The sequence below is a fragment of the Lagenorhynchus albirostris genome, chromosome 12 (genome assembly GCF_949774975.1).
Source record: "Lagenorhynchus albirostris chromosome 12, mLagAlb1.1, whole genome shotgun sequence".
Taxonomy (NCBI): Eukaryota; Metazoa; Chordata; class Mammalia; order Artiodactyla; family Delphinidae; genus Lagenorhynchus; species Lagenorhynchus albirostris.
Genome location: NC_083106.1, coordinates 73,181,369 through 73,203,737, shown reverse-complemented (window position 1 = coordinate 73,203,737; position 22,369 = coordinate 73,181,369).

Below are 22,369 nucleotides of genomic sequence, written 5' to 3'. Positions count from 1 at the left end.
GAGCCAAGTTAATGTAGTTTCTGTAAAACTCAGATGTAGACACTGTCTTCACTTCATTCAATGTGGGTATCTACTGTATGGGAGGTAAAAGTAGAGGAGGTTGGCCTTAGAGCTTTTCCAGTCAGGAAATCATAAACTGTACATCTTCCTACCAAGTACACCAAAATGATGATGGGGGCCAGGCTCATTCGAAGACCATGAAACAGGACCAATCTCTCTTCCAAACTTTCTTTCCTGTTTTACTGAATTAATGCACCCACAATTCTGTATGAATTGAAAATGAGTTTGTCATACCCCAATCATTTCTTTTAATCACACATTTTTGTGGATGGGGGAAAAAATGGGAGTGGAAATAAGATTGAGAAGTTTAAATCCACTCATTTCTCTTAATGTGCCTGAAGAGATAGGCAGTCTACCTATGTGGAGAGGACCCAGAAAGCTTCATCCAGATTACTGTCTGGAAGAAGACATGTGCATAAAGAAGGACCCTGGAGAAGAACATCTGGGGCTTGTACTTGAGGAAACTCTTAAGACCTGGAAACACTAGTTTTTCAAGCAATGATCCTTAAATGACCACTGAGATAACTGAGATGCTGTTGAGCCCCAAAGGAATTGTCAGCATACTTTTCACTCTTCATCAAATACCTAAATTCAAGTTATCATAAATTGCTATGTCATAATCACTTAGAGATGCATATACATTAATACTGTATAGGTGTACCGCAAATAGTATCACACTGAATACTGTCATAGCATTCAACAAAGCAGTGCAAGTGCTTTAGAAACACACATGTAGATGGACAGAGCTCCTTGTTAAAGGAAGAGTAGTCAGCACACCTTGAAACACATATACCAAGGTTATCAATTCATGACTTGTCTATCACAGCTGTGGTCCAGTCAGAAGCCAGAAGCTAGAGAGCAATGGCCCAGGAAGCCTCTCCTAGATTTTAGTGATAGAAGGGTTCCCTCCATCAATGCACAGTTTTGAAATTTAAAAAGCTTGCCATTGATGGGTCTGAATCTCCATGCTAGGCTTTGACTGGCTAAAGTCCCACACTCTCTGGCACCCCAATATCTGTGTTATGCCAAAGATTTCCAATGCCTCATGCCTTCTATAGTAAATATTTTACTCTATCAAATATTTGAGGTCATTTGATATTTATAGTAAGAAACCAAACATAGTGAACACTCCCCAGGTGCTAGACACTGAGCTAGAAGCTCACATCTCTTATCCCACTTGACCCTAACCACAACCCTTCAAGCAGACCTAGCATTATTCCTGTAGATGGGGAAAGGGAGCGTTAGAGATACTATTATACCCACGATGACAAAGGTTTAATGTGCAGTGGCTGAACTCAAACTCAGGTCTGTATGATTCCAAAGTTAATACTGTTAACAAATTCCTTTAAATATTATATTAATTTTCATTAGACATTTATAAGGACAGTATCAACATACGAATAAAGATGAGAGGATGTGTAAAAACAATTGACAAAATATATTGAGAAATATCTGTCTCTGCTGATAATCATGAAGCAAACAGAACATAATCATTAGGTACAAAGTCTCTGGAGTCAGTCTTCCTGGTCTCAGTCTTGTGGGCGCCATTTTCTGGCTATGTGATCTTAGAAAAATTGACTTGATTGCTTTGTTTTCTAATTGTCTGAAAAAACGGGGATCTATCCATCTATGTATCTATTCAATATTACAAGGGTAGTCTGAAGGTTAAATGATTTAATCTAAATGAAGCACTTATAATAGCTTCTGGCCTAAACAAATGTTATGTGTTTTCTTAAAAACAAATCAAAACCAAAATGGACATTGGTGAAGATTCCAGAATCAAAAATTGCTCCATGAAAGTAATAACTTTTTGTGCCCCTTTGTATCTGGTTTCTCTGAACTTAGAACAATGTCTGACACAAAGTAGTGCTCCGAAAATGTTTATTAAATAAATTAATGAGTGATTTTAAACTGAATATGCAAAAATAAAAAGAAAGAAATATTAGAACCTAATGCTTGCCAAATGTATGAAACTAGTAAATCCAAAGTAGTGACAGTGTAAGTTATCAATAGTTTTGCAATGCAGTTTAGCAAAATATTTTCAAAAGTTTCAAAAAGTTCATATTTTTTTACTCAATATTAAATTACTGAGAATTTTTGTAAAGGAAATAAATCTAAAAAAAGGAAAAACTGAATGAAATAATGTGTTATTTATAAAAGAAGCAAAATGAAGAAAAAATAAGCTAAGGTTTTTGAAAAAAACAGAACCATAGTATAATTTATTAGAATATTTCATGGCCAGTAGATTATATGTAAAGTATATGTTGCAACATGGTGAAGCTATAAAAATGTAATTAAAAACACATGCCATTTATATTTAGTTTTGCAGTAATCTGTTCAATATATTTTTTCAGTGTTCTTATCATTTCTTTGTAATAATAACAAAAACTTTTGTTTCAGATTGAAAAAATTAAACTATATCCCCCTTCTCCCACCTCCAGCTCTTTCTTCCAAATTTGCCAAGATTATCTAGAAAATATTCACTTTATAGTGTGAATAACTTATTTCTTTTTCTATACATGATTTCTTTAGAAAAGAGAAAAAACAAGAGATAGAAAACTATAGCTAAGGGGAAAAATAAGCCAAACTTAAATCTAGGCTGACTGTCTCAAAGTTTATTAAACTGCAACAACACTGCTAATAATTCTTAGGGCTCATGAGAGCAGCATGTTGTTCTGGCTATAAAAGTTTGGTTTGGGTTTCCAAGAATTTTGCAGGCAGGTCAAGTTGAAGAAGACATTGGCCAAGATAGGATGTCTAAAACAAAATGTTAGGTATCAGTCAATTAGGGAATCCCTTTAAGTGTGATTTGCCAGAGGAAACTGCAGCTACTTTACAGTGAGTACAGAAGGATTTATTTTTACAAATGTTGAATATACTGAGACATTATAACTGCTAAAATTATAGCTCAACTTAAAATATTCAAGTTTAATTTGGTTTTGCTAAAATGTACCTTTTGAGATGTTGCATTTTTATGCATATATAGTCCAATTTTCATGTTATAGAATCTCAACATGAAGCAGAATGTTAGAGTCTACATTAAATGATATTTTTTCCAAATTAACAATAGTTTTTCAAGAGGTCAGGATAAAGAGAAAAAAAAAATGAAGACTCTCCAGATTTCAAATTTTCTTAGGCATCTTACATCAATTTTAGAGGTCCATTTAGCTTATAAAATATTATGCTTTCTCTCATTCTTGGTTATGTTATTTCAAAGAAATATTAAGTATCCTGAAGAAAAAATCTTCCCCTAAAGTTCAGATGGAGGATTAATAGTCTTACTTTTTAAAGCCATGTTCTTTGGTATAAGGTCAAAAATTCTATTGCTGAGCTAAAACCTTTAAGAGAACAAGGGTAAATAAATCATTAGAAAAGTCTGGATTCAGTTTCCAATAGTCCATTTATATTTCTTCTGAGGTAGTCTTTTCTTGATTCCACAGAATATATTTTCAACCAAAATTCATTTTTCAAATTTTGTGAGGACATAATTAGGGCAAGCACAGAAGGATCATTAAATTGTATATGTGCTCCCATGGTAAAAGAACCATTATTTATCACTATCTTGGTGGACCAGACAATGTCTCAAAATTTCAAAACACATGATGGCTGTGAATTTCCTAAACCACATTGCCATCATAATTTTTGTTTTTGATCATCAGCTCAGAGAATTTTAATGGGAAGAAATAAGAAATGAAAACCCTTGTGCTTTTCTGGCCTCTGCTTGTTCTGGCTGTGCCATTGGAACATGTACAAACATTTCCTCTCTGATGAAGTGTTGGCGATTGAAGTGGGCATTATGCGCAGTTTTTTATTGTTCTAAGATTACACCAGGGTCATTAAAACATGATATAGAGATCAATTGGAAGCCACAATAACTGCTGACATACTCCTCACAAGAATAATTCTTATAATGAAGTCAATAAAAAAAATTAGGATAAAACACAGTAAAAATACAAAGCCATCTGACTCTTTAAACAGGCTAAAAAAGGGGTGATCTAATAAGTGAATAATTTCACTGATTACAAGTTTAAATAATTCTCAGATCTATAAGTTATAAAAATAAAATAATATAGTACATCAAATACACCAATAAACATTATAAATATAAACTGACTACTTTTTCCCCAAAAAAATGAACAGTTTGATCATTATAAATTTCTCAAATTATTTAATTTTTTTTCAAATATTTTGGTCAAGTTTAGGGGTCAGAAAACTATGATCTCTGAGCCAAATCCAGCTACCACCTATTGTTGTAAATTAAGTTTTATTAGAACACAGACATTATAATGCTAGTAAGCATGGTCTATTGCTCTTTTCACGCTATAACATCAGGGTTGAATAGTTGCAAGATGATATCCCTGCAAAGCCTAAAAGTTTACTATCTGTCTCTTGACATAAGAAGTTACTACTCTCTGGTCTGGTTGTTAAGAATACATCAAATTTTACACCCACATTTCAGTTTTGTCCCAAATAACAGATTCTAATACTTGATTACATTAACTTAAGGAAAGGATACATTTATTCCTTTTGCTTATGCCTAAAAATATTAAAAAAAAATAAGAGGATAGCACACCAGAAAAATTGAATAGACGCGCTAAAGCACTCTTTGGCTGAAATAAAGGTATCTGGACAAAATGTCTTCCCTTAGGAAAGAAAATATTTTTTTTCACAAAGTGAAACTTCTGCATTCTTTTTTCTTTTCTTGATTTTAAAGTAATTAGAACAGCTGTTCTTGGACTGGAAAATTTAAAGGGAGTCTTAGCTTATATGTTGAAGAGAAGGAATCCATCCTTATGCCCCAAAGTGTCCTGGGGATTCTCTAAAGAGTCTGAGAACTTGGACATGGAAGAAAAGGTCTCTTGAATACTCAAGTCAAGTAAACAAATTCCAGTTGCATTAAAGAAGGAGGCGCCAGATACCAAACTATTTCAAGGGGTAAAATGGGTAAAGCACAGAGCACTAACTTAACATTCCCTTTTCTCATATAATTTCTTTATTGAAATATAATCACATACTGTGAAATTCACACTTTTAAAGTACACAGTTCAGTGGTTTTTAGTATATACACAGTGTCCTGCAATTGTCATCACTATCTAATTCCAGAGCATTTTCATCACCCCAAAAAGAAATCTCAAATACACAATCACCCTCCTTTCTTCACTCCTCCAGTCCCTGACAACCACTAGTATAATTTCTGTTTCTATCAATTTGCCTAGTCTGGATATTTCCCATAAATGGTATCATACACTATATGATATTTTGTGGTCTAGCTGATTTAACATAGCACAGTGTTTGAAAAGTTAATCCTTGTGTAACATTTATCAGTACTTTATTCTTTTTAATCGTTAAATAATATTCCAATGTATAAATATTGTATATACATATATTGTATTAAATATATATCACGTGTTTTTCCATTCATCATTTTTTGATGGTCGTTTAACTTGTTTCTATTTTTTTTGGCTATTATGAATAATGCCACTATAAACATTCGTATAAAAGTTTTTGTGTGGGCATATATTGTCAAGTTTCTTGGGTATATACCTAGTAGTAGAATTTCTAGGTCATAGAGTAACTCTGTGTATAACTTTTTGAGGAAATGCTAGAGCGTTTTCAAAGGGCTGCTCTATTTTATACTCCCACTAGCAATGTAATCAAGGTCAAAAGCTTCTCAGCCTCTTCTCCCTAGTTGAAAATGAAGAGGCATGTTAAAGGGGGTATATATATTTATGTGTGTGTGTGTGTGTGTGTGTGTGTGTGTGTGTGTGTGTGAAAGAGAGAGACAGAGAGGAAGAGATAGAGATAAAGAGAGAAAAACAGAGAGATTTGATGGGGGAGACTTTCTTATGATAATGTATGAGGAATATTATAGAGCAAAACTTAGTCTCATTATCACCCAAAATTGTATCATTCTAACATTCACACAATTTTGAATTTTAAATTTTATTTGGTTGCCAATTTGAACTTTTCTTTTATAAAAAATTAATTCTTTAATATAAAAGTAATACATGCACATCATTTTTTAACTATTAAAATGATACAGAAGTATGTACACAGAAGTTACATATCTCTTGGAAAAAGATGTCTCTGCCATCTTCCTTCCTTGAAAATCACTTCCAAAGAAAATGGAGAATGAGAACAGAAATATAATTATATTTTTACTAAAACTAAGATATATCTGTGACTTCAAAACATCTCTATTTAGAGGAAAAAAGTGTGGGGGAGGGACAACTAACTTAAACATTACTGGAGAGAGAAAAAAAAAAGTGACATCTCCAGACATTAAAACTATTAAAAATAAAAGAGTTTTCCCAGGAAATTGCTGAAGATGCCCTCCAGAAAAGTAAAGGAATAAACAAAGATGAGTAAGAATGGAAACCAGAAGGTGTGTGATCTAACACAACCAAGAAGTGAAGGGAACCCCCAGAATGAAGGTAAAGAGACATCCCATTGCCACACCTGAGCAGTAAGTTTAGAAAAGTGATCAGAGGACACTGGAGCCAAAGCTGAAGGACTCTCCCTAGGAGGAAGCATGTCAGGAAAAATATGGACATCATAGGTTTCAACACAAAAAATTTTACTCTTAAGACCAGAGATCCCCAAATCTTCTCATTTCATGGCACTCTTTGTATCTCAGCAACTTTTTTCCACGGTGCCTCCAAAACAAAAGAAATAAATAAGAGCTGGATTTATAAAGTCCAAACAAGTTAGTATTTCTATCCTAACATCTTAGTAAGTGTTTGAAATAAAAATACATGTAAATGGAAAGTAAGCATCTTTATATCATTATTAAACATAATTATTTGCTAATAGAATCTGAGGTGCTGTTGGGCTCTGTACAACTTGGAAATTAGATTAAACAATGACACCCTCATTTCCTGTTGCACATTGATTTTCTTTTAATTCTTGATTTTTTATCACAGCAACCTTGCAAAACATGACTTTGCAAAGATATGTCCATGAAAAGAATGTAGATGTGACACCATCAGAAAGAATGTAGCTCTATTTAGTATTGGAGCTGCTGTCTACCTAGAGCTAACGTTTTGCTCAGTGTCTGGAGGATGTGGAGCATAGCTGTTGCCCTCAACAGTGTGAAATATCCCACAGCATCCCTGTGAGTTGGCTGCAATGCATCAAGATGTCTTGCTGCACAGTCTGTAAAAAATGGTGTTTGATATAATAGTATATGGCCAGATATATTTATGTAAACAAATGAAGAAAACCAACTAAGCAAATAAAAAGCAATTATTCTAGAAAAATCAAATCAAAACAACAAAAAGTGTTGAGTTAGCACCTAACCTCTATTTATACTTCATTAGAAAATGTGAAGCGTGTAGGACCCATAGGAGCGTTCCCTTCCTTCCTCATTCTCCAAATTAATGTTAGTCTAGTGGTTACTTTTATAACTTGAAATAATTTAATGCTTTTATAACTCATGCTTTTGTTCCCACTTTCATTTGGGACACTCTGTCCTATTCGATGGTGTTCCAGTGAACTACACATCAGCGTATCCATTTCACACCCAAACCTGACTTACCCCCAGTTCTACTTTTTTATTCTAATCTCTTGGATTTACTTTTAGTTTTTATCAGAGTATTCCTGACTAAATGTAATTTTTTTCCTAGAAAGAATGTCTAATTGGTGGGCTTTATTTTTGTCTGCATATTTGAAAAAGATATTTATTTTCCTATATAATTAAGTGTTCAAATGCATATGGAATCTTAGATTTAATAGATAACCTACTCTCACCACTTTGATGCATTCCTCTATTGTTACACCCAATGATGATGATGTGAGTTTGATTATAGCTTCTTTAAGATAAACTCTATCTTTCTCTTGGGAGATTTTAGAATTTCTCCTTAGCGTTATAAAAAAAAAATTGTGAGAATGTGTTAGGTGCAGGTGTGGATTTTACCCATTTATCTTTTCTCATGCTGAGGACTTTTAATATGAAATGTATACCTTTATTTTTCTCAGGAAATTTTTAAAAAAATATTTATTTATTTAGGCTGTGCCGGGTCTTAGTTGCAGCACACGGGATCTTCATTGCAGCATATGGGATCTTTAGTTGTGGCATGTGGGCTCCTAGTTGCGGCATGTGGACTCTTAGTTGTGGCATGCATGTGGGATCTAGTTCCCTGACCAGGGATCAAACCCGGGCCCCCTGCATTGGGAGTGCAGAGTCTTACCCACTACTCATTTATTTGATTATTTTCATCCTTCCATTTTCTCAGTCTCTTTTATAAAACTCTGGAACCAGATGAAAATCAGACTTATGGATATATCTTTCTTGCCTCTTAACTTTTAAGTGATTTTGCTCAAAATTTGGGTATTTCCTGAACTTTATTTTGAAATAAAAATTTCATTCTTTAACCATTTTCATCCTATTTCTATAGTCCTTTTCAAAAGTTTTTTTTTCAATTTATGACACTAGTGTTTGTACTTTCCAAGAACTCCTTGATTTTTTACTTTTCTCTTTCACTGCAGTTTGATTTTATATTATGAATTCAAATATCGTCTTATATACCTTTAATGACAGTGATTTTTTAAAGTTTTTTTTTTCTGTTCCTTTTTTCTGTGTTTAGTTTGGGGTTAATTATTCTGCTTATTTTACTCCTTTGCTTTCATATTATTGGTTTTACTCAAATATCTGTTTATTCCTATTTGTGAATAACAAGTAATTAATATATGCTTAGTTAGTTTCCTCAGCAGATGAGCAGGTCTGTTTTTTCCACAGGCCTCTCATTTTAAGGGGAGACTCACTGCAGACCTATGTAAGTTGGAGGGAGTCTTCAATGTAGGTTAAATGGGTGAGAAGGAGGTAGGCAGGCTTTATATTAGGGATGAAGCATCTGGGTTTTCCCTCTTGGGAAGAGCTGCCCTTCCGCCCTGTGAACTGCAGACCTATTGATTTACCTGTTTGTGTTGCTTCTTTTTTCCATTCACTTTCTGTCCACTTTCTCCATTAATATGGTTTATTATCAGTCAATTTCATGATTCTTCCATCATGAAATTTCTCCAACAGTCTAGTCCATTGTCTGCTGGGTTTTTCACAGTGTTGCTCTGTACTTTTTTTCTTCCTTGAACTTTTGCTATTACTTTTGTGATATATAGGGAGTCAAGGGAGATGAACACATAGGCTCTATTCAGTGGTATGCTGGAGCTGGCCCTTACAGGCTTGCAAGGACCAATGATTAAAATTTTGAGAATTTCTGTGTGCTTGCTGTTAAACACAGCCATTATTAAATAGTACATTATATAACTTGCAATTAAATAAATTATATTGAAAACAAAGGTGATAAATACTCAAAACTCATTGCTTCTTAATTTTTAAAATTATATTTTATGGTTATCCATGATCTTGAGGTTATTGTACCTGTATATTAAAAATACAATGTAATGGTGAGCCACTGCCCATTTCTTCCCAACTCTACATTTTGTGACATCACATTGGTAGCTGGAAATTGGCCATTGTGGGAGTATTTATACCATAAAAGTTAGTCAATATCGCAAAGCAAGGCTTTTACCCCCAGAAAACTGGTTACATTTACCTGCAGACCACTGCTTCTGTCTGGTATTTTCAACCAGATCTCAATCACTGACCTTGTATGACAGTGCAAGTTTACTGAACGTTTTGGAGGAATATCATGTTCATGGCTACACACACATGATCTGGATAAGAACACTCACATTTTACTCATATGTTTTATCAACATACTGTATAATTAGCAACATAATTTCACTTATTCTGTTGTCTGTCTTAGTAAATTACATGACACTTTGGAATACGCCTGAATTTTATTATATTCTATATGCTATTTTGATCCTAATTAAATCTTGCTTGAATAATTAAACTAGGTTATACTTATGACAAGATTATCTTATTGTGAGATGCTTCTTAAATAGATCCATGTGAGAATAATATCAACAGGCATACATTATAATAATTATTAGTTTATCTACCAAAAATAGGATTATTTTATTCCTGCAGCCCACTGAAAATTGTTAATACAGCTATTGTAGGAGAATGTTACCAGGTGAGGGATTTAGTGAAAAATTTAAAGAGTGGATTGAGTGGTTTTACAGTCTTTACTCCTCCCCAGGTAAGCAGGATATAGATAATATGTGAGGAAAATGTCCTAAATAGAGAAAGACATTTTACAGAATCTAAAAGCTAAGCCTCAGGAGAAACTTGCTTACTTGTGCTCTTCCAAGGACATACCTCTTCTGAGTTGTAATGATAAACTTTCCTGAAGTACTCTATTTTCAGTTCGTTATTTATGGAAGCAAAATGCACATGTCCCTAAACTGATCTCTAACGTTATTTCCTCAAGTCAAGTGAAGGGGCATTTATTGTTTAATGATAATTCATTTCTGATTAATTTAACAGTGAATACTGCTAACATTGTGAGGGGTAAATGGCTCACCTCTGTTATATGGAAAAATTTATGATTCTTTATTGCTAGGGATGAATATTAAGTACCCATTCCTTCTCTTCTAAACATTGATTCTTCTTCCTCTTACAATCTTTTCTCACCCTTTAATGACAACCATAAGCCCTAAATCTAAATGTGCTTGGCTCCAACGTTCTAAACAGTTGGCAGTAGGGTATTAAGAAACAGCATCTCATCTTGCTCTTTCCTGGTTACCACTGACAAATAGAATTAGGATAGATGGGTTTATGAACTGAGCTGGAAATCACATATGTTCAGCTCTGCACAAATAGACAGCCCGGGTACTCAAAGAAGTAATAAAATCTTGCAATTTGGAGGGAGAAATGCTCTAATTAAAATATAAGTTAGGGCAACAATGCATTGAGGAAGAAACCAGAATACAGGGAAGGTGCAAGGACATTAGTTGGTCCCATGTATATTTGTTAATGGAGCTAGCTTTAATGAATGACCAAGGTTGTATAATGGCCCTGTTAAAGGTCAGCCACATATAATGAGAAAATTACATACTTTTTTATACCCAAGTTATAACTTACATATATACAACATCAGATGTTGAATATTCTTATCAACATTATAAATATATGAAAATGTAGACATCTCTCTTGAATTATTTTGACTACCACCATTTCAGTTATGGAAAATTTGAAGTAATATTAGCATCCTAAAAATGGAACTACTTTCTCTTGCTGCTTGTTTACACAATAAAGGTAGCAACTTTAAGTTAATAAGATTAGAGGTGAGCTGCCTCTATGTCTACGGTAGTGACGACAGTGGATATTGGAATGGCAGGTGGGGCAGGGGGAGGATAAACATTTCAAACACATTATTTTCTTTCTACTTTCTTTCAGCTGCTCTTTTAGAATCTGCCATAGACAAACTTGATTAGTACAATTAAGGAAACCCCCGAGTGCCTTTCATGTCCTTCAGGAGTGTTAGAGCAGGAGGAAAAAGGAAAAGAAAGTCTCCACTGGAAGGTTTTTTTGAACCTTTATTTAGGAAGATAAACCATTAACTCATAATTAATAACATACTAATTATTATAAAATTTATACTTGTTTTGGATAAGAGATTACGGTTATGATCAATTCTTTCATGTGCAGGTTGAAAACACGTGATACTGAGGTTCACCAGGGGTGTGGTGTTTAGAAGGCATTATTCATAGCTGGTGTGGTTCAGTTCAACTTAATGAACATCGAAGTCTTCCCATGAATTGGAATGTATTAGTTTTTCTTTTAATTAATTAATTAATTTGGCTGCGTCAGATCTTAGTTGCGGCACGTGGGATTTTCATTGCTGCTTGTGGGCTTTTCTCTAGTTGTGGCGCGCAGGCTTCAGAGCCTGCTGGCTCAGTAGTTACGGCACGCGGACTTAGTTGCCCCGCGACATGTGGGATCTTAGTTTCCTGACCAGGGATCGAACCCGTGTCCCCTGCATTGGAAGGCAGATTCTTAACCACTGGACCACCAGGGAAGTCCCAGGAATGTATTAGTTTTTAATAATAAAAATGACTAATAGAACATAACTTCAAATAAGAGCCATATATACATGAGTAAAACCTTTTACATTATTAACAAAGTGAAAATTAACAAGTATTTATTGATTACTTTAATGATTATCTTGAGCACCCATTAATCATAAGAATGTATGTAAAAGGGTATAAACAATGGGTTGAAATAAGAGCTTTATATTTTAGTTATGTAGGGGCATACCTTATTAAAGAAAATCATAATTACCCTGAAACCATCATAGGAGCTCAAGGTATAAGGGCAAACTCTATGGGTGTTTTGGGCCTGTGTTGCCAAGCATGACCTAAAATTCAGTAGTGATACGACTTCTGTGGGCTTTTGCTGTTTGAAGAAATTTTTTCAGCATAACAGCTTTTCTCAATTGACCACAGGTATTCTAATGGAAGAATACCAGGTTTATGTGTCATTATGTCTACACATTTACAGTGATACTGTAATGAAATGAATTCTAAAAGCACATGCACACACAGCACATATACACAAAAGGACAAAAGCAAATGGGCTGTGGAGTCATTCTTCTATTACCGAGCTCTGTGATCTTGGGGAGATTAAATAATATCACTTATCCCAATTCATGTGTAAAATAGAACCTATTATAAAGGTAGTCTATAGCTAATGTAAAGTAGTTAGCATAATATTTAAGCTTAATATATTTTACAATGATCTGTCTTCTGTTAAACTATTTTCAACTCATTCAATTTCTTTTCTATGTGATTCTTTAATACAATTTATATTTGTATTTTATGGTATGTAATAACATTTTTAGCAAAAACATGGACATAACAAGAAGAGTGATGAAAAAACTTGAAATATTGATACGTTTTATATTTTAAATATAAAAATTTTCTTTTACCAACATCAGATTTATGTATGATGATTGGTTCAAAAGTGCACTTAAAATAACTTATCCCTTTTTAGTGTTATTTCAAAACAAGTTTATAAATGCAGTACTAAAACTAAACACTTTCAAACTAATTGTCAGAATGTGGCTGCTATAACTAATCCATTTAAAATTTTTTCTCCCTTAAGGCAACTCACAATTTATATTCAGTCATCAAGTGCAGAGTACATGTTAACAAGCCCAGTATTTTATATATAATATTCTTCATCCTTATGGTTAACATATTTTATTACTAATTTAAAATAAAGATATAATATAAATTAATAAGTAATATTACATAAATTATCTATAATATAAAAAATAATATAACTATGAACTTGGGATTTTTTCAGATTTTCCTTAATAGTATTTGCTGCCTGGTTACTAAATTGCTTAATTGGTCTGAATTAATAATTCACGCATCAAATGTCACATGGCTGTGTATTGTATATGGTGGAAATTTTGGTTAAATAACTGGCCAAAGGATGATTAAGCTTATTTCAGTCTACTAAAAACTGTTCTAATCATATTTCTCACGGAATCATCTCTTTTACTCCCCTGTTGTATTCATGGAGGCATTAGTCTCCTAAAATCCTAATCTTGAAGTCTTACAGTCACTTTTTGACTCCTGATACTTACTTTTTCACTCAATGAATTTCCACATTCTTCAACTGAACTTCAGAAATGCCATTTGAATCAATTTTCTATTTCCATCTCCCACTGGTCATTATTGGTAATTAGAAAATCTCCTAATATTTTCAGGGTTTTTTTTTTTTAACATTTTTTTTTTTTTTTTTTTCCCTGTATGCTGGCCTCTCACTGTTGTGATCTCTCCCATTATGGAGCACAGGCTCCGGACGCGCAGGCTCAGTGGCCATGGCTCATGGGCCCAGCCGCTCCGCGGCATGTGGGATCTTCCCGGACCGGGGCACGAACACGTGTCCCCTGCATCGGCAGGCGGACTCTCAACCACTGCGCCACCAGGGAAGCCCTTTTTTAACATCTTTATTGGAGTATAATTGCTTTACAATGGTGTGTTACAATATGTAACATATATCCCCATATCTCCTCCCTCTTGCATCTCCCTCCCACCCTCCTAACCCACCCCTCTAGGTGGAGACAAAGCACTGAGCTGATCTTCCTGTGCTAAGTGGCTGCTTCCCACTAGCTATCTATTTTACATTTGGTAGTGTATATTTGTCTAGGCCACTCTCTCACTTCATCCCAACTTACACTTCCCCTTCCCTGTGTCCTCAAGTCCATTCTCTGCGTCTGCATCTTTATTCCTGTGCTGCCCCTAGGTTAGTCAGAACCAATTTTTTTGGAGGGGGGACTCCATATATATGTGTTAGTGTATGGTATCTGTTTTTCTCTTTCTGATTTACTTCACTCTGTATGACACTCTCTAGGTCCATCCACCTCACTACAAATAATTTCATTTTTTTTATGGCTAATATTCCATTATATATATGTGCCACATTTTCTTTATCCGAAGTGTCGATGGACACTTAGGTTGCTTGCATGTCCTGGCTATGGTAATAAAACTGCAGTGAGCATTGTGGTACATGACTCTTTTTGAATTATGGTTTTCTCAGGTATATGCCCAGTAGTGGGATTGCTGGGTCGTATGGTAGTTCTATTTTTAGTTTTTGAAGGAACCTTCATACTGTTCTCCATAGTGGCTGTATCAATTTACATTCCCACCAACAGTGCAGGAGGGTTCCCTTTCCTCCATCCCTCTCTTGCATACATTGTCTGTAGATTTTTTGATGATGGCCATTCTGACCGGTGTGAGGTGATATACCTCTTTGGAGTTTTGGTTTGCATTTCTTTACTGATTAGTGATGTTGAGCATCTTTTCATGTGTTTGTTGGCAATCTGTATATCTTCTTTGGAGAAATGTCTATTTAGATCTGCCCATTTTTGGACTGGGTTGTTTGTTTTTTTAATATAGAGCTGCATGAACTGCCTGTATTTTTTAATATAGAGCTGCATGAACTGCCTGGAGATTAATCCTTTGTCAGTTCCTTCATTTGCAAATATTTTCTCCCATTCTGAGGGTTGTCTTTTCATCTTGTTTATGGTTTCCTTTGCTGTGCAAAAGCTTTTAAGTTTCATTGGGCCCCATTTGTTTATTTTTGTTTTTATTTTCATTTCTCTAGGAGGTGAATCAAAAAGGATCTTGCTGTGATTTATGTCATAGAGTGTTCTGCCTATCTTTTCCTCTAAGAGTTTTATAGTGTCTATCCTTATATTTATGTCTTTAATCCATTTTGAATTTATTTTTGTGTATGGTGTTAGGGAGTGTTCTAATTTCATTATTTACATGTAGCTGTTCAGTTTTCCCAGCATCACTTGTTGAAGAGGCTGTCTTTTCTCCACTGTATATTCTTGCCTCCTTTATCATAAATTAGGTGACCATATGTGAGTGGGTTTATCTCTGGGCTTTCTATCCTGTTCCATTGATCTATATTTCTGTTTTTGTGCCGGTACCACACTGTCTTGATTACTGTAGCTTTGTAGTATAGTCAGAAATCAGGGAGCCTGATACCTCCAGCTCCAATATTCTTTCTCAAGATTGCTTTGGCTATTCGGGGTCTTCTGTGTTTCCATACAAATTGTGAAATTTTTTGTTCTAGTTCTGTGGAAAATGCCATTGGTAGTTTAATAGGTATTGCACTGAATCTGTAGATTGCCTTGGATAGTATAGTCATTTTCAAAATGTTGATTCTTCCAATCCAAGAACATGGTATATCTCTCCAACTGTATCATCTTTAATTTCTTTCATCACTGTCTTATTGTTTTCTGCATACAAGTCTGTTGTCTCCTTAGGTAGGTTTATTCCTAGATATTTTATTCTTTTTGTTGCAGTGGTAAATGGGAGTGTTTCCTTAATTTCTCTGTCAGATGTTTCATCATTAGTGTACAGGAATGCAAAGAGATTTCTGTGCATTAATTTTATATCCTGCTACTTTACAAAATTCATTGAGTACCTCTAGTAGTTTTCTGGTAGCATCTTTAGGATTCTCTACGTATAGTATCATGTCATCTGCAAACAGTGACATTTTTACTTATTCTTTTCCGATTTGGATTCCTTTATTTCTTTTTCTTCTCTGAGTCTAAAATTTCCAAAACTGTGTTGAAAAATAGTGATGACAAATGGACAACCTTGTCTTCTTCCTGATCTTAGAGGAAATGGTTTCAGTTTTTCACCATTGAGAAGAATGTTGGTTGTGGGTTTGTCATATATGGCCTTTATTATGTTGAGGTAATTTCCCTCTATGCATACTTTCTGGAGGGTTTTATCATAAATGGGTGTTCAATTTGTCAAAAGAGTTTTTTGCATGTATTGAGATGATCATATCGTTTTTCTCCTTCAATTTGTTAATATGGTTTATAACATTGATTGATTTGCATATATTAAATAATCCTTGCATTTTTGGGTTAAACCCCACTTGATCATGGTGTATGATCCTTTTAATGTGCTGTTGGATTCGATTTACTAGTATTCTGTTGAGGATTTTTGCATCTATGTTCATCAGTGATATTGGCCTGTAGTTTTCTTTTTTTGTGACATCTTTGTGTGGCTTTGGTATCAGGGTGATGGTGATCTCCTAGAATGTGTTTGGGAGTATTCTTCCTTCTGCTATATTTTGGAAGAGTTTGAGAAGGATAGGTGTTAGCTCTCCTCTAAATATTTGATAGAATTCACCTGTGCAGCCATCTGGTCCTGGACTTTTGTTTGTTGGAAGACTTTTAATTACAGTCTCAATTTCAGTGCTTGTGATTGGTCTGTTTATATTTTCTATTTTTCCTGGTTCAGTCTCGGAAGGTTGTGCTTTTCAAAGGATTTGTCCATTTCTTCCAGGTTGTCCATTTTATTGGCGTATAGTTGCTTGTAGTAATCTCTCATGATCCTTTGTATGTCTGCAGTGTCAGTTGTTACTTCTCCTTTTTCATTTCTAATTCTATTGATTTGAGTCTTCTCCCTTTTCTTCTTGATGAGTCTGGCTAGTGTTTTACCAATTTTATCTTCTCAAAGAACCAGCTTTTAGTTTTATTCATCTTAGTTATTTCCTTTGTTTTTTTCATTTATTTCTGATCTGATATTTATGATTACTTTCCTTCTGCTAACTTTGGGGTTTTTTTGTTCTTCTTTCTGTAATTGCTTTAGGTGTAAGGTTATGTTGTTTATTTGAGATGTTTGCTGTTTCTTGAGGTAGGATTGTATTGCTATAAACTTCCCTCTTAGAAGTGCTTTTTCTGCATCCCATAGGCTTTGGGTCATCGTGTTTTCATTGTCATTTGTTTCTAGGTATTTTTTGATTTCCTCTTTGATTTTTTCAGTGATCTCTTGGTTATTTAGTAGTGTATTGTTTTGCCTCCATTTGTTTGTATTTTTTACAGATTTTTTTCCTGTAATTGATATCTAGTCTCATAGCGTTGTTGTCAGAAAAGATATTTGATATGATTTCAGTTTTCTTAAATTTACCAAGGTTTGATTTGTGACCCAAGATATGATCTATCCTGGAGAATTTTCCATGAGCACTTGAGAAGGAAGAGTATTTTTTGTTTTTGGATGGAATGTCCTATAAATATCAATTAAGTCCATCTTGTTTAATGTACCATTTAAAGTTTGTGTTTCCTTATTTATTTTCATTTTGGATGATCTGTCCATTGGTGAAAGTGGGGTGTTAAAGTCCCCTAGTATGAATGTGTTACTGTCGATTTCCCCTTTTATGGCTGTTAGCATTTGCCTTAAGTATTGGGGTGCTCTTCTTTTGGGTGCATGTTTACAATTATTATATTTTCTTCTCTTTTGATCCCTTGATCATTATGTAGTGTCCTTTGTCTCTTGTAATAGTCTTTATTTTAAAATCTATTTTGTCTGATATGAGAATTGCTACTCCAGCTTTCTTTTGATTTCCATTTGCATGGACTATGGACTATCTTATTCCATCTCCTCACTTTCAGTCAGTATGTGTCCTTAGGTCTGAAGTGGGTCTCTTGTTGACAGCATATATACAGGTTTTGCTTTTGTATCCATTCAGCCAATCTATATCTTTTGGTTGGAGTGTTTAATCCATTTAAATTTAAGGTAGTTATCAATATGTATGTTCATATTACTATATTCTTAATTGTTCTGGGTTTGTTATTGTAGGTTTTTTCCTTCTCTTGTGTTTCCTGCCTAGAGAAGTTCTTTTAGGATTTGTTGTAAAGCTGGTTTGGTGGTGCTGAATTCTCTTAGCTTTTGCTTGTCAGTAAAGGTTTTAACTTCTCCTTCGAGTATGAATGAGATCCTTGCTGGGTAGAGTAATCTTCATTGTAGGTTTTTCTCCTTCATCACTTTATATATGTCCTGCCACTCCCTTCTGGCTTGCAGAGTTTCTGCTGAAAGATCAGCTGTTAACCTTATGGGAATTCCGTTGTGTGTTGTTTTTCCCTTGCTGCTTTTAATATTTTTTCTTTCTCTTTAATTTTTGATAGTTTGATTAAATTGTGCCTTGGCGTGTTTCTCCTTGGATTTATCCTGTATGGGACTTTCTGTTCTTCCTGGACTTGATTGACTATTTCATTTCCCACGTTAGGGAAATTTTCAACTATAATCTCTTCAAATATTTTCTCAGACCCTTTCTTTTTCTCTTCTCTGGGATCCCTATAATTCCAATGTGGTGCATTTAATGTTGTCTCAGAGGTCTCTGAGACTGTACTCAATTCTTTTCATTCTTTTTTCTTTATTCTGCTCTGCAGTAGTTATTTCCACTATTTTATCTTCCTGGTCACTTATCCATTCTTCTGCCTCAGTTATTGTGCTATGGATTCCTTCTAGAGAATTTTTAATTTCATTTATTGTGTTGTTCATCATTGTTTGTTTGCTCTTTAGTTCTTCTACGTCCTTGTTAAACATTTTTTGTATTTTCTCCATTGTATTTCCAAGATTTTGGATCATCTTTACTATCATTACTCTGAATTCTTTTTCAGGTGGACTGCTTATTTCCTCTTCATTTGTTTGGTCGGGTGGGTTTTTATCTTGCTCCTTCATCTGCTGTGTATTTCTCTATCTTCTCATTTTGCTTAACTTACTGTGTTTGGGGTCTCCTTTCTGCAGGCTGCAGGTTTGTAGTTCCCATTGTTTTTGGTGTCTGTCCCTGCTGGGTAAGGTTGGTTCAGTGGTTTTTGTAGGCTTCCTGGAGGAGGGGAGTAGTGCCTTTGTTCTGGTGGATAAGGCTGTATCTTGTCTTTTTGGTGGGCATGACCACGTCGGGTGGTGTGTTTTGGGGTGCCTGTGAACTTATTATGACTTTAGGTAGCCTCTCTGTTAATGGTTGGGGTTTTGTTTCTGTCGTAGGCTTCCATGGTGTCCTGTGCCCTAGCTGTTTGGCATACGGTGTTTAGTGCTGTAGCTTGCTGGTCGTTGAGTGAGCTGGGTCTTAGCATTGAGATGGAGATCTCTGAGAGACCTTTCGTTGTTTGATATTACGTGGGGCCGGGAGGTATCTGGTGGACCAGTGTCCTGAACTGGGCTCTCCCACCTCAGAGGCTCAGGCCTGACACCTGGCTGGAGCACCAAGACTCTGTCAGCCACCCAGCCAGGTATGTGGGGAGTTTCTTGCCTTTTGGGAATTCTGAGGTCTTCTGTCACCATTAAGTAAGTGTTCTGTAGGAGCTATTCCACATGTAGATGTATTTTTGATGTATTTGTGGGGAGGAAGGTAATCTCCACATCTTACTCCTATACCATCTTGAAGCTATCCTCAGATTTTCAGTTTTGATCCAGTTTACACACTGCTGCTAGAGTAATTTTTCTACTAATGGAATGAAACTAAACCCAAAGGAAACTAAACTAAAAAATAAAGAAGCAAACCAACAAAGCTTTCATTTTAAAAGTCTTCCAACTGGCAATCAGATTAAAAATCAGCTCCTTAGATTGATGGTCAATATTTTTCATTCTCCTATTCAAATCTTTTCTAGTTTGATGTCATATGTTTTCTCGACATGTGTTGCATATTCCAGAATTACCCACAATGGCACAAAGTGTTAATTCCTACTAAATAGCCCATCCTCCTTGCTAAAATAACCCCAGTTTTCTTCAGGAATCACCTTGCACAGTGCCAGGGGCATGAATCATGGTGGTTTCCTTTTCTTTTTGCCAGCGGTTAGTCTGAGATGATTATGTGACTCAGTTCTGGCCAATTAAATATAGAGCAATTCTACCATGGAACATTTTGAGGAAGATTTGTCTCCATGATAAGAAGGAGATGTATAAGCAATGATTCCCTACCCCTGGACTTTTTGATTTGTTGTGTGATGAGTACCTGATGTCTGGAGTTACACCAGTGTCTTGTGACCATGAGACAACAAGGGAAGCAAAATTCTATAAGGTGAAGGAAGTGGAATACAGGATTTAAAAAAATGGATGCTAGAAGATACTACCACTGCGAAGATAATCCGGAAATTTTTCCTGAAGACATTTTAATATTTGAACAGATGTAGTTTCTTTAATATGCACAACACTTTCTACTTTTATTCATCATTCATGAAAAAATAATTCAATGCCTGGAGTGCACCATGTCTTTACTCACGTGGGTTCATTTATTTAGAACTTTGACTTGTTCTTTTCCCTCTGACCTCCATCAAATCTAGCCATCCTTGGATTCCATCTCATATGATTTTTACTTTATTAAGTCTACTCTGATCCTCTCATTTAAATGCTGACTCTACCTTTTTTAGAGCAAAGTTCCATCCTACTATTTCCCTTTTTTCAATTTACTGTATGTTACTGAATCTCACTAACTAAATATAAAACTTACTTTCTGCTTAATAGCATCCTCAGAGAATGTTTTTCATATAATAGACACTCATGAAACACATTTTATTCTGAGTCATCTGTAATGTTCCATGAAGTCCCCTCAGTCTGTGAAAGACCTGATATTCAATTATACTTTAGTTCTCAATCTAGCTACTGGATAGACACGTGACAAGAGCAGGGTTTAAAATTCCACTTGGTACAAATCCTTTAAATTCCCAAGGATTAAATCCTTTAATCCTTAGTACAAAGTGATCAATTCCTCTGGGATAACTTTACTGCCTTTCTGTAGAGTAAAAGGACAATAATTCGTACATTTCTCAAGGTAGGTGAACTTTACTACAAGGTGTATATAGATGTACTGTACATAACTCCTTCCGTGTGTGTGTGTGTTTTAGTTGCGTTTGTATGTCTTATGGTGCCTATCTCAAAGTTATATATCTGGAATATACTTTACTTAATTGAAGTCATTTATTTACAGAAGAAATTCAATAACAGCACAATCATAGCTTAAACTTAGCGTGCCTTCCTTATACTTGTGAACATAGATATGCAAACATACATGTGTCACTTAGAAGGAACTTGTTTATTTACATGTATTTCTTTAGTTTACTGAAAAACAACAACAACACACCCTAATGTGAAAAGTCCCAGAACAAATCCACACATACATGTTATTAGCAGGTGTTATGAGTAGGTATTATTAATATGCTATTAAATCATTAAATTAATCAAAACGAAGCATGCTGAGGAAGACCATAATCTTAAAATATTTAAAAAGATCTTGCTTGATACAAAAATATATCGTTGAGAGTGCAGGTGAGACTCATGGGCAGAAATACTGGGCTAAGTGATGAACACATGCAAATAGTGTGTGTGTTGTAACAACCTAAGAGCTAAGTAGTTCCACATGACTGCTGAGTGTACCTGCCATGCCTGAGGACATGTGCTGTACCTGCCCAGATATATTAATGGCTCCCTGTTACATGACTAATCTTCTATTATGGGCTGTCTGCTGAAACCACTCTGTCTGTCAGTGTTCATTATGTAGGATATATTTCCATTTCCTTTTTTTTAAATTAATTTTTTAATGGAGTATAGTTGATTTAAAATATTATGTTAGTTTCAGGTGTACAGCAAAGTGAATCAGTTATACATATACATATATCCACTCTTTTTTAGATTCTTTTCAAAGGGAAAGAAAGAAGGAAGAAAGGAAGGAAGGAGTGAAGGAAGGAAGGAAAGAAGGAAGGAAGGAAGGGAGGAAGGAAGGGAGGGAGGAAGATAAACTCCTTAGTCAACTCAGTGGAATCTCTGTATCTCAGCTCTAGGAGAGTTTCTATCACTAACTTGTCCAGCCACTGGGAAGGAGTGTAAAGCTGAATTTGCAGTAACAGTGCTGATGTGAGAATTCAGCTGTAACCATATGAACGGTGCTCTAATTTACCATCACAGGTGAGTGAAGATGAGTGTGCTTCTGTCACAAAGGGCAAGCGTGAATTGCTGACTTGACAGTAGAGATTAAAGCATTCACCTTTGTTTAAGCTTTGAGTATTTTCGTATTTTTAGGAAAAGGAGAGGGAAAAATGGTGTGAAATATTTGTAGTGGTAATGGAATGTAACATCAACAAGAACAGGCAAT